The sequence below is a fragment of the Pteropus medius genome, unplaced genomic scaffold (assembly GCF_902729225.1).
Source record: "Pteropus medius unplaced genomic scaffold, Ma_sr-lr_union100, whole genome shotgun sequence".
NCBI lineage: Eukaryota > Metazoa > Chordata > Mammalia > Chiroptera > Pteropodidae > Pteropus > Pteropus medius.
The window spans coordinates 4,610,122-4,620,918 of NW_024349798.1; the positions used below are offsets into that span (position 1 = coordinate 4,610,122).

The 10,797-nt window shown below is 52.0% G+C and overlaps 1 protein-coding gene across 1 annotated transcript in view; it reads left to right on the forward strand.

The window, feature by feature from the left end:
• Positions 1-261: 261 nt before the first annotated feature.
• The window catches only part of TBC1D24 (TBC1 domain family member 24), a 24,192-nt gene continuing 13,656 nt past the window's right edge, over positions 262-10,797 (forward strand). The window contains exon 1 of the mRNA XM_039885039.1: positions 262-368. The gene's annotated coding sequence lies outside the window, so the exon portion shown is untranslated. The remainder of the gene's footprint in view (positions 369-10,797) is intronic.

The following is a 10,797-nucleotide window of genomic DNA, read 5'->3' on the forward strand; positions in this document are numbered from 1 at the left end:
TCTACACGTAGCCTAATGGGGCGTCGACTCCGGCAGGCAGCCCTCCCGGCTCTCAAAGCCCCAGATCCTGCCTTAGGCAGGTCCCCGCTGCCTGCCCCCCAATCTGCTCCTGCGGGAGAGAACCGCTCACTAGCCGGTGCCTGGGTGTCGGGGCCAGTCCTGGGCCAGAGCAGGCTCTCCGCCCCGCGGCAGGGCGTCAGCGCGCATGCCCAGAGCCCTCTGTGGCCGAGACCCGAGGCGCCTGGGGTGGGCAGCCTGCAGCGCGTGCTCGGCGGGGGCGGGACCGCGTGGGCGCGTGCGCAGAAAGCCGGCGCTCAGTCGTGCGGAGAGCTGAAGAGAAAGCGGCGCCGCGCGGCACAGCCGTGAAGGTGGGTACGCCGCCCGCTTGGCGGGCGGGGGGCGTGGCGGGGACCGCAGCAGGTACTGCGGGATCGGGTTGCGGGCTGTCATCGCGGCGGGGGCGTGCCGAGAAAGGAGCGTGGGGGCCAGACTGAGGGGCCTCTGTCTGAGATGGGGCGCGGGGGCCGGCTGCGGCGTGGGGGTCCCGGGCCCAAGGCTGTCCGCCTGGCACTGCCCGCCTTTCCCTGCGCCGCCCCGGGGACCGAGCGCCGGGCGGGGCGCGACGTGGGGCCTGAGCCGACCTCCGCCCCGCCAGACACCCAACCCGGGGATAGGGCCGGCGCCCCCGACCAGCAGCAGTCTGTGCTGGCCAGCCCAGGGCGAGGCGTCGGTCGGAAGGAGCTGTGCTGTGTCACTCCGTCTCTCTTTCTCCACGGGGTAGGAAATCCTCTTCTGGACTCGAAATTGCAACATGTTCTCTGATAACGTTCTGCTGTCAAAGATCTACAACTGCTCCTCTTCCAGCTCTCTGCTTGTCTAAGGATGACATTACCACCCAGATTCTGAGCCCTGTCTGACTGCCCCCTTGATGTCGCAGCTGTGCTGGGAGACAAGCATTTTCACAGGGCCCTGTGCTCTGTGAATCTTGACTAAGCACAGCTGGAGGTCGGGGATGGGCGTCACCTGGTCAAGATTTTCTCCCGGCAGGGGTGCTGGTGGCCAGAACACAGGTTTTCTTTCATCTGTGACCTTACTCAGTATGGAAACAAATGTGCTGTGGGCCTCCTGGGTTATCACTCTGTGGGCTGATGTTAAAGGCCAAATTTTGTCCAAGAACCACCTGGGTTGTGCGGAGGCACAGATCGACTGTTAGATTAGTGATGCTAGAGAGACAGGCCTGGTGGCGGATGTGGCTGTGGTTGTGATGCTGGTGTTGTGGTCCTTCTCCAGCTATTTCTTCTAAGTCATTAGTCTGCTTTTGCAGGGCCAATAGAAGCACTCGAAGGTGATTTTCCTCATTTCACTGTATGTTTGCTTCAAAGTCAGGAGGGACTTTCAGGTAATTTCAAAAAAAGACTACCCCATTATTGGGCAGATGTAGCTATTTCCTCCACTTTAGGGTGGGGGCTCCATCTCCACTTTCTGCCCTCAGCATATAGTAGGCACCTGCAAATGTTTGCTTAATTGTTTTAAAGACAAGCATGCAGGTTCTTTTTAAAGGATATAGGCTGGGAGAAACTGAGATAAGATCAAGAAACCTCACAAAGATGTTAGAGTTTATAAAGGTTTAAAGCCAGTAGAATGACCCCCACATGTGCTTCATTTTATTCTAAAGGTTGGTCCTCATCTAATCTTCTCAGCCCTCAGATTAAGCCTTTAAGTGAAGTGTTTATCACGTAGTGAGTGCTCTGTTTAGAAGCTTGTCTCTCCCTGTAAACAGGGCTGGAGGCACCTTGCATTCATCTTTGCTCCCCCATTGCCTGGCTTGGAATGGTTGTTGAAATGAACCAAGGTACTAAAACTAATGTAGTGGTTTTCATCTGCGAGTAAGGGTGACCTTCCAGGGGATGTGGAGGTGATGTAGTAGTTTTCATATGAGAGTAAGGGTGACCTTCCAGGGGATGTGGAGGTAATCTAATAATCTAGGCAGGCTTTTCATAACAATAAAATTCACCCCCTGGATCTGCAAGTTCACCGGCAGTGGGCCTCGGCAGCCCTTGCTGACCGCACCTGCCAGGACTGTCCAAAAGGCCAAGTGACCTTGGGCACGCATTGTTGCTTCTAATTCTCATAACAGTCTAAGCCAACTGCAGATGACATATTTAAGTGTTTACTTTTAGATGGTTTCTGGTTTAAAGTACACAAGGACAATGAAGCAGGTTATAAAACACTTAACATTTACCCTGTTCAATGTTTTACCTGTTTGAGCATACCTTTTCTGTTATGACAACTCTGTACATGGAAGAAAAAAGCCCTTTTTAACTCGAAGAAGCAATTTCAGCAGCTGTTTCAAGTGTCACTTTCCAAATGGAGATAATATCAGGTAATAAAACCTCAGGCCTTTTATGAGGAATCAACTTGAATTTATTATTTGATGAGTTTTAAAATTAATTCCACACAAGTTTATTGAAATCGTACTTCACATGAAGAGGAGGCCCTGTGCCTTGTGTTCTGTGGCTACAAAGTTGAGCAAGTCTCTGCCCTTAAGGAACTTATAGTGCAGTAAAGAGCCAGGCCAGTGAACTGTGACACTGTAGGAGGTGCTCCCATAGAGGTGGACAGAGCTTGTTTTGGGCACAAGAGTGGCATCCAGTTGGCCTTTGGTGAGGGTTCCTCAGAAAGCTAAATATGAAGAACGAATAGGAATAGCAAGACCCTGTGAAGGAAAGAGCCTTCCGGTCAAAGAGACAGTGTGTGTGAAGTATCAAGGGCACGGCCCACTCACTGGCTGTTGGGAGAAGTATTAGCGGGCAGCTCTGGTGGTTGCGGTAAAGAGGGGGAGACAAAGTTAAGGGGCTAGGCTGGTGGCACATCGGGCGAGGCCTTGAGTACCGGCCCGAGTTTGAATTGTACCCTGAGAGCAGTTGGAAGCCACCAAGGGATCTTGGGTCTGTGAGTGACTAATCAGATTGTGTTCTCCACAGGTAACTGGGCAGTGGTAGCCAGGATGGATTGATGAAAGGCTGTACTGAGTTGAGAGTGGTTAAGGGACCACCATAGAACATCTAGTGAAATGTCAGGCCCACTAGGAAGTAAGGGCAGTGGAGTGCAGAAAGCTGGGCAAAACTATGAGACACATATCAGTAGGGATGGAGGAAGGGCTAGAGGGAAAGGAAGACCTAGGGAACAGTCCAAGATTGGGTGACTTGCAGCTAGGTTCATGCCACACAGTGTGCAGGAAGGTGACAGGCTTGCGGGCAGGTGATGACTTAGTTTGGACATGTTGAGTTGAAGGTCATTAAGATCCCCAGTAGTAGGTGGATATATGTTGGTCTGGCACTAAGTGTGCTGGGCTTGAGAGAATTTGGGGGACTCCTTTCTGTGTGGTAGTGAAGCCAGGGAGTAGTGGGGTGGGGCCTTCCCAGGAGAGTGTGTGGAGTGAGAAAAAGAAGACTGAACTTTGGGGGCACTTAATGCTTTATGTCTGTAAAACAAAGTAGACTGCCTAACAGAAGTCTGATTAATAACCCCTTGCCTTTTGGGGGCACGGGGGCAGGATAGTGGGCTTTTTTATTTCTGAGACAAAGCCCCAGTTTGCTGGTTAGAGTAAGTGGCAAGATGTAAGATGTTAAAGGTGCAAAATCACATGATTGATTCCAGGGACTTTCCTGTCTCATGTGTTTATTTGCCTTTTGAGAAACTTTCAGATCGTCACTCATCTCAAAGGGACTACATTTCCCTCCGGACCAGGGGTTGGTCCTCTCAGAGCATTCTCACAATTAGATCTCTGAAAAAAAGGCCTTCTCAGACCCAGAGATAGATCCAAGTTTGCAGAATTCTCCAGGTCCCCTTGCTCTCGTTCCAGGCCCAGTTTTTGTGAGGTACCTCAGCATTAGTAGCAGGTGAGACTTTGGAAAGACCCTATTGAGGATACAGAAGTGTGTGGTGGCTCCTCCCAGTCTTTTTCCCATACTGGGAGTGGGGCATGGAGGGTGAGGAAAGGCTGATATCGTGAAAGAACCCATTTTTGTCTGATAACCTGCTCACTTAGGGGTTGTGAGACAAGTTCTCATTCTGTCCTGTACAGTTATGTCCCCCTGCCTGGTTGGGTACTGCACAAGGATCTGCTGGCAGGAGTCACCTGTGAGCAGTCACGGTTTCTTCCTCCATCCCACCCAGGTGTGCTCTCTCCTTTTATAAGGGATTGAGAACACACTACACATTGCGTGGCCTGTTCCCCATAATCTGAAACTGTGTGTCTGCCTAATTGATACACAATTTTAACAGGGTACCTCACACATTGAGGGCTGTTTATCAATGGGCAATTCTGTTACCAATAAAAGCCTTTCCCTGTGTAGTGTTCGAAATGTAACTCATTACCTGCATCCCACCAAAAGCTTCGCTCACCTCTGTCCCTTCTGCCTTTCCTTGAGTCATTTTGCCCTTTTCTCTAATTCTCCTCTGTTATTTCTTATCCTTCAAGAGTCATTTCAGCCTTCATATCTTGGGAAACCTGTGGTCCTTAGAAGGATCTGGGTGTATAATTTAACTCCTCCTGTCTCTGGCATCCTTCCCTGCCTTCCTGGATGTCCCCTCCCCACCTCCCAGCAAGCAGGACCACTGAGCTTCCTCAGCAGCCTCTGTCTGAGGCCCTTTGGCTTCTTGAAGCCTGTGAGCCTGGACTGTAGAATTGTCTTTTAATCTGAGCCACAAATGGCATTCAGCATTTAAAGAGCCAAAGGGCTTGCCAGCCCCTGAGCAGCTCTGCTCCCCTAGGCCCTGCCCTGTACCCATGCTGTTTCATCTGCTTCCTGCCACCTCATCCTTCAGGACTCAGCTGGGGCAGCGCTGGCTGAGGAAGTCTTCCAAACCCCTCTTTCCTCATGGGCTGGGGGCCCAGACACCTTGTGCTTTCCTCTTGTAGCACCTGCACCTGACTTGGCATGGCCAATATACCCATATCCCCACAGCCAGAAGCTCATTGAGAGCTGGGTCTGGGTCTCGCATCTTTGTATTTCAGCTCTTGGTACACCAGCATTCCGGAAGTGTCTCTCAAATGCCTATTAAAATGATTAAACCTGCAAGAATCCCTCCTGGCCCAGCTCTGTTGTTGTCAGGTCTAAAAATACTTGTGGAGAACCTGCTATGTGCCCAGCCTTCCACAGGTACCTTGCTTGGAATTCTAACTAGTTAAAACTCTAATGCTGCTGAATTCTCTACCTCTGATTGTCATTCTATTGCAGCTAGCTGGTTTATCCTATACCCTAGGGGGTGTTTTCCAGACCTGGCGGTTGGGAGGACCTTTTGAGCTCAGAAGATAAAGATCCTGAATTAGCAGATCACCATTCCAACCCCTGCCCCTGCCTGTGAGTGGACCAGATCAGGCTGGGGAAAAGGTTTTCTGCCCAAAAAAAGGGACACAGGGAACTGTTTTGAATGGTTAACAAAGTTGAGTCTCTGCCCTGCTTGAGGCCTTATGCCCTAGGCTCAGGATCCACTGCTAAGACCTGCATTTGAACTTCTGACAGATGCCAGGGAGACAGGCCAGCCAACTAGCCTGCAGTGCTGTGACTAACCCCTAAAGCCGTTAATGGTTACACTCTTTGTACCTGGCACGTGCCCTCCATTGTGTGCTACTAGCAAAGGGGCCACTATCAAGTTCCCTAGGAATTGGCTGCCTGATAGTCACTGTGGAATGCCAGTTGCCATTAATATTTGAAAAATCTCTGTGCTCTGCTTCAGGGCAGGGGCAGAGCTTGGCCTGCCTTCCTGTCCTGACAGTGCCTGCTGGGAAGGTCACATGCCTGGAATAAGTTGCTGAATGCTCCCTGTTGTTACTATTTAGAATTAAATTTTCCTCTTGGGCACGAGTGGTTCAGGATTTTTCTGAGTCTGCATCTGTTTCCTCCTCTTGTTTCCTCCTTCATGAGTACACTAGGTATGGTGCAAGACGCCTGGGCTCAAAAGTCACAGTATAGTAGAATAGCTGGGCTCATAAGCAGGTCATCACAATGGTATGCCAAGAATTAAAAGATTTGGGAAAGGAGGGGTAGAGTGCAGCCAGAGTGGCCTAAGCCCTGCCTGGGAGGTCGGGAAGGGCTGGTGAAGGAGAGGGCATTTGGGCTGAAGCTTCAAGCAGGTTGAACCTAGAGGAGAAAGGCGAACAAGTGTGTCCTGCCTTTATTCCTTCCCAACCATAGATGTGGCCCTGTGTGTGTGGCATGGAGGCTGCAGTTGACATTGTGTGCCCAAGACTCCTTGAAGCTGCTTTTGGAAGGCAGGTAGGGCCAGATCCGGAAGGGAGGGTGGGTACCAGGAAATGATTCAGGTAGAGAGTGGGGCAGAGCACACTGGGAATCAGAGCTGAACACTTTGGAGTCACTAGGAGTGTGTGGAGGATGGGAGATGTTCAGGAAAGCCATTGGAGGTGCGGGACTTGAGTTTACAAGAGGATTTTAGGTTGAGAAGAGGATGGACTACTGCAAAAGGGACATTTAAGAGGCAGGCAGAGGGACAGGAGTGTCATCCACCAGAGGTGAAGAGACAGACACAAAGAAGGGGTTTCAGGAGGCCCATGTAGAGAAGAGTTGAGAGCAGTGGGGTGTGCTTCAGGGTGATAAGGACCTAAGGGTGCCTGTCATATGCTCTGGCAGCTGGGCAGTGAAGATGGGAGCGGGTGGGAGACGGGTGTAGCCTGCTTTCGCTAGCAGCTGACTGGGAAGGACAGGAGGAGAGACAGAGCTGGAGTGGAGTGTTGGGTTCTGCGGGTGGCTGTTTTGGGGCCTGTGTAGCATTAAAGATGCAGGGGAGTTGGGGTTTAGGAGGTGAGATCCATGACCATAGGTGGGGTGCAGGGTCAGAGAGGAGGAGAAGCTCCTGCCTTGCACCCCATTCTCAGGAGAGAGGGTGAGCTACGTAAACTAGTGCGGGGAATAGGAGAGGGTGCTGGTAAGGTGTGCCAAGAAAGGCTGCCAAGTCATGAGCAGGGCAGCATGATTTTTCCCTCTACAGTTGGCGTGCAGGCGTGGAGAAGCGCATTTTCAGGCTGGCTTCCCCCAAGAGTTTTTCCAGTAGTTGAGACAGGAGCACAGGAGGGGCTTGGCGGAATGGATCTAAGCTGAGCAGGCAAAGACATAAAGCCATGAAGGGCTGATGAGAGAGATGGAGTCACACAGGTGGGAGGACAGTGAAGAGCTCTAGGAACGAGTTGGGAGAGAGCAGGGTATTTGTGATATGTGACTCTGGGTGGAGTAGTTTCCAGGGCTGACCAGGGTATAGATAAAACAGGAGAGATATAAGGGCTTATAAAGGCTTTGGAAGGTTGCGTAGCGTTACACCAGGGCTACCTACTGAACTTTTAAATACCTTGTAGTGATTGTAGCTGAGCGAAGGAGGCCATGAGCTGGAATGAGAGGAGGCTGGGTCCTGGGGAAAGCCTGGAGGTGGGGTCATAAGGGTCTTGAGGAGATGGAGGTGGGGCAGGGTCCTAGAGAGAGCTGCCTGCTCTCTGGTCAGGATGCGGGGGAAGGTACATTTTGGGAGAGGCTGAGGTGGTAGGGGTTATTTGCCACAGACAAGTTCCAGAGCAGGAAGAGAGATGGGAATGGCGGTGAGGTGGATCAAAAGCAGGGCATTAAGGGAAGGAAATGGGGATCAGTGACAGTGGTCGCCTCAGTCAGTGACCATGTCACCAGCAGCCATCTGAAGATTTGGGAGTCATCCTTCAGCTGAGGCCTTGGCTGGGGAGACAAATGTGGCCTCCATCCAGGGTTCCGGACAAAGTCCTGAAGCTGCGTTTCTGGGGCCATAGCAAATTCCTGGGGTGGGATTAGGTGTTTCCCTGGCCTCTCCCCATGAGTAGGTGGGAGGACTTGGCCTCTCATGAGGATATGAGACTTGACTCAGGCTTGAGAAGAAGGTTCCAGCATAACATTACAGGAGATGGTGCTCATCACCGGCTTTGGAGTGTATCTTGCTCTAGGCCTGCCCTCACGCCCAGGCCCCTCCTACCTCTTCTGATTTTTTAAGGTGAATGACCTCAGGGACATATCCCGAGCCCTCACCTCCCTCCACTTTCTCCTGCCTAGAAGCCCTTCCAGCTGTCCCACAGTACCTGCCCCGCTACCCAAATTTCCTGCAAGCTGAGTCATACTCTCAGCCACCCAGACATGCCCTCTCCTCCCATATATAGGTTGTCTTCCCTTCTCTGTCTTGCTGTCACATTCCCTGCCTGGCTAGCTGTCCCATGTTGCCAGCACCCTGAGCATCTCATCAGGCCGTGAACATGTCCTATGTGCGTCTTTCTCATCCCCAGACCTCACACGCTTGAGGGCTGGAGTAAGGTGACATCACCTCTGCATGCCTGTCTCCTTATGCCAAATAGATGTCAAGGGACTCAGTCATTCTGCTGTGTCCTGGTTTGCTCCATCTCTGCAAACTCCACCTCACTGGGGACTACCAAGAGAGCGAATATTTTGAATCCCACTATGGGAAACTGAGAAGAGTCTGTATTTCTTTGTCATGAGAACTCCTCAGGCCCAGAACAGAGCCCCTCACTGCCCCTCCTTCCTATTCCATTCTCACCCAGTCCTCTGCCAGGCTGGAGCTACAGCCTCCTTCTGCTTAGTTCTTTTTTTCCTGGTCCCACTTCTGGGAAACGGATACAGCATTACTCAGACTGGAGAGGAAGAACTGAGACACAGCAGCTGACACCAACAGCGCATCCATCCTGTCCTATGGCACAGTGACTAAGGCCCAGCCAAGTGGAGCCCTGGTTCCTCGGACCGTAAGCTGTTCCTGCACCCAAGGTGGGGTGGTGGTCAGGCCTGGGCTGCGTAGCGGGCAATAGGAGTGGGTAGGAGTCCTGGTGAGTGCCAGCCTCCCTCTGCACAAGGGTACCTCTTGCCCAGTGAGGCCATAGTTGGCCCTTTGGAGGCATCTGGGTATGTGTGTGGGCCGTCTGTGAGGTCGGCTGAGTGACAGAGAAGTCCAGGAGCCAGTGTGGGCATCTGGGCCAAGGGCTGGGATTCTGGGCAGGACCTTGGCACAGCAGCCAAGGGTTCTGCCTCCAACCTGAGCTGCTCTAGCATTTGCCTGAGAAACATCTATGTCATGATAGGCACTTTCAACTTCAAAATGGAGTGCTGCCTCTGCCTCACCAAAATGCTGCCCTTGGGCCAGAATTCTCTGTTCAGTGCTTGGGTACTGCCCCCACCATTAGTCTCCTTATCTGGTAGAATACAACCCATGGTCAGTCTCGGGTTCACCCCATCTCCGTCTTCCCTGGCCAGCCTTAACCCAGCCCTCCTCACACCTTGTCCACCAGGGGGATTTTTCTAAAATGCATGTCACCTTCTGCTTAGACTCCTTCTGCTCCCTCATGTGGGGGTGACGTCCAGTCTTCTAGTGCAGCTGGCACACAAGGCCATTGGTCCCCTCTCATCTGACCTCCAGCCACTCATCACCACCTGCCTGAGGCTCCCCAACTTGCTCGGCCCTCCCTCCTGCACTGGGCCAACTTCCCATCTTTATGGTACACTCCAGATACCATTGTTCCTTGTGCAGTGCTCATGTGAAGTCAGCGTCCTGCCTTTGTAGTCTGCCAGGACTCTGTCTGGCCTCATGGCACTTCCTACGTGGACTATGATCATTAGTCACCTCAAGAGCTGTCTTTTCCTGTCTTATCCCTATCGCCCTGCCCAGGACCCAGCACAGAAAAGGCAACTCAATAGAATCTGTGAAATGAATATAAGTTTGAAGCAAGCAGAGTTGTGATGGGGTGCTGAGGACCCAGGCAAAGCAGCCCAGACAGGAGGGCGCAGCACCCAGTGTTGGTAGATGGTTAAAATGGAATCGCCCGGGGTAAACATGAAGGTCTGTGTTTGTCACATGAAAGCAAGTTTGTTTTCAAATCTAATTGTTTGGAAAAATCATGATCCCCATTTAAGAGGTGAGAAATGCTGAGGTCTCATGATTCATCAGACCTGGGGTGGTGTTTTGGGACAGAAGCGTGGCATTGAGAAGCCAATCCTGGACTTACTGATGAGAGAGCATGGAATAGGGCTGGCCATCCTGGGCGGGAGGAGAGTCTCAGGCACCGTAGGGTTGTCATGAGTGCTCTGGAAGCTGACAAACCAGGGATAGTTCTCTCAGTGCCTGGGAATCCCTGGGTACCTCTCTGTATCCCAGTTTCCTCGTTTATAAAGTGGAGCAAATCCTGGCACCGTGGGGTCATCCTCAGGATTAAAGGAGGTAAACATGCAAAGCTAAATCGCCTAAAGCCAGCAGCTGTGGGATTTGCGTTCAGTGGTTCATGAGGATGGTGTTGGAGGGCGTCCTGCTTGAACCTCAGCTGCTTGGTCCTGGTGTCTCCTGCCCCACTGTCTACAATGAGGAATTGTCCTTCCTTCTGTATCTGCTTTCCCTCCCACCCCGCTCTTGGTCAGAAATCTGCTTGGAAGGCCGTACCCAGAGCCACACAGCCATCAGGCTCAAGGGGACCTGGACTCCTCTCACCCCAGCTGGCCACCACCCTCTTTCTCTGGGCACGCTTTGGGGGGGGGGGTTCTGTGGTGCTGTGGGCCTGCAGCTGTTGAAGGGGGCCCCTATTGTGTTGGGTCTCACCAGAGTGTGATATGAACTTGCCTTTGGAAGACCCCTGGACAGTGTACTTTGGCCAGAGGAAGCATTGGTTATCATGACAGGACAGGGAGTTGGACGGAGGTTTCACTGACATAGCAAGATAATATTTTGGGGAAATAGAGTCATTCATTCCACTTACATTTTTCTTTTTCTTTT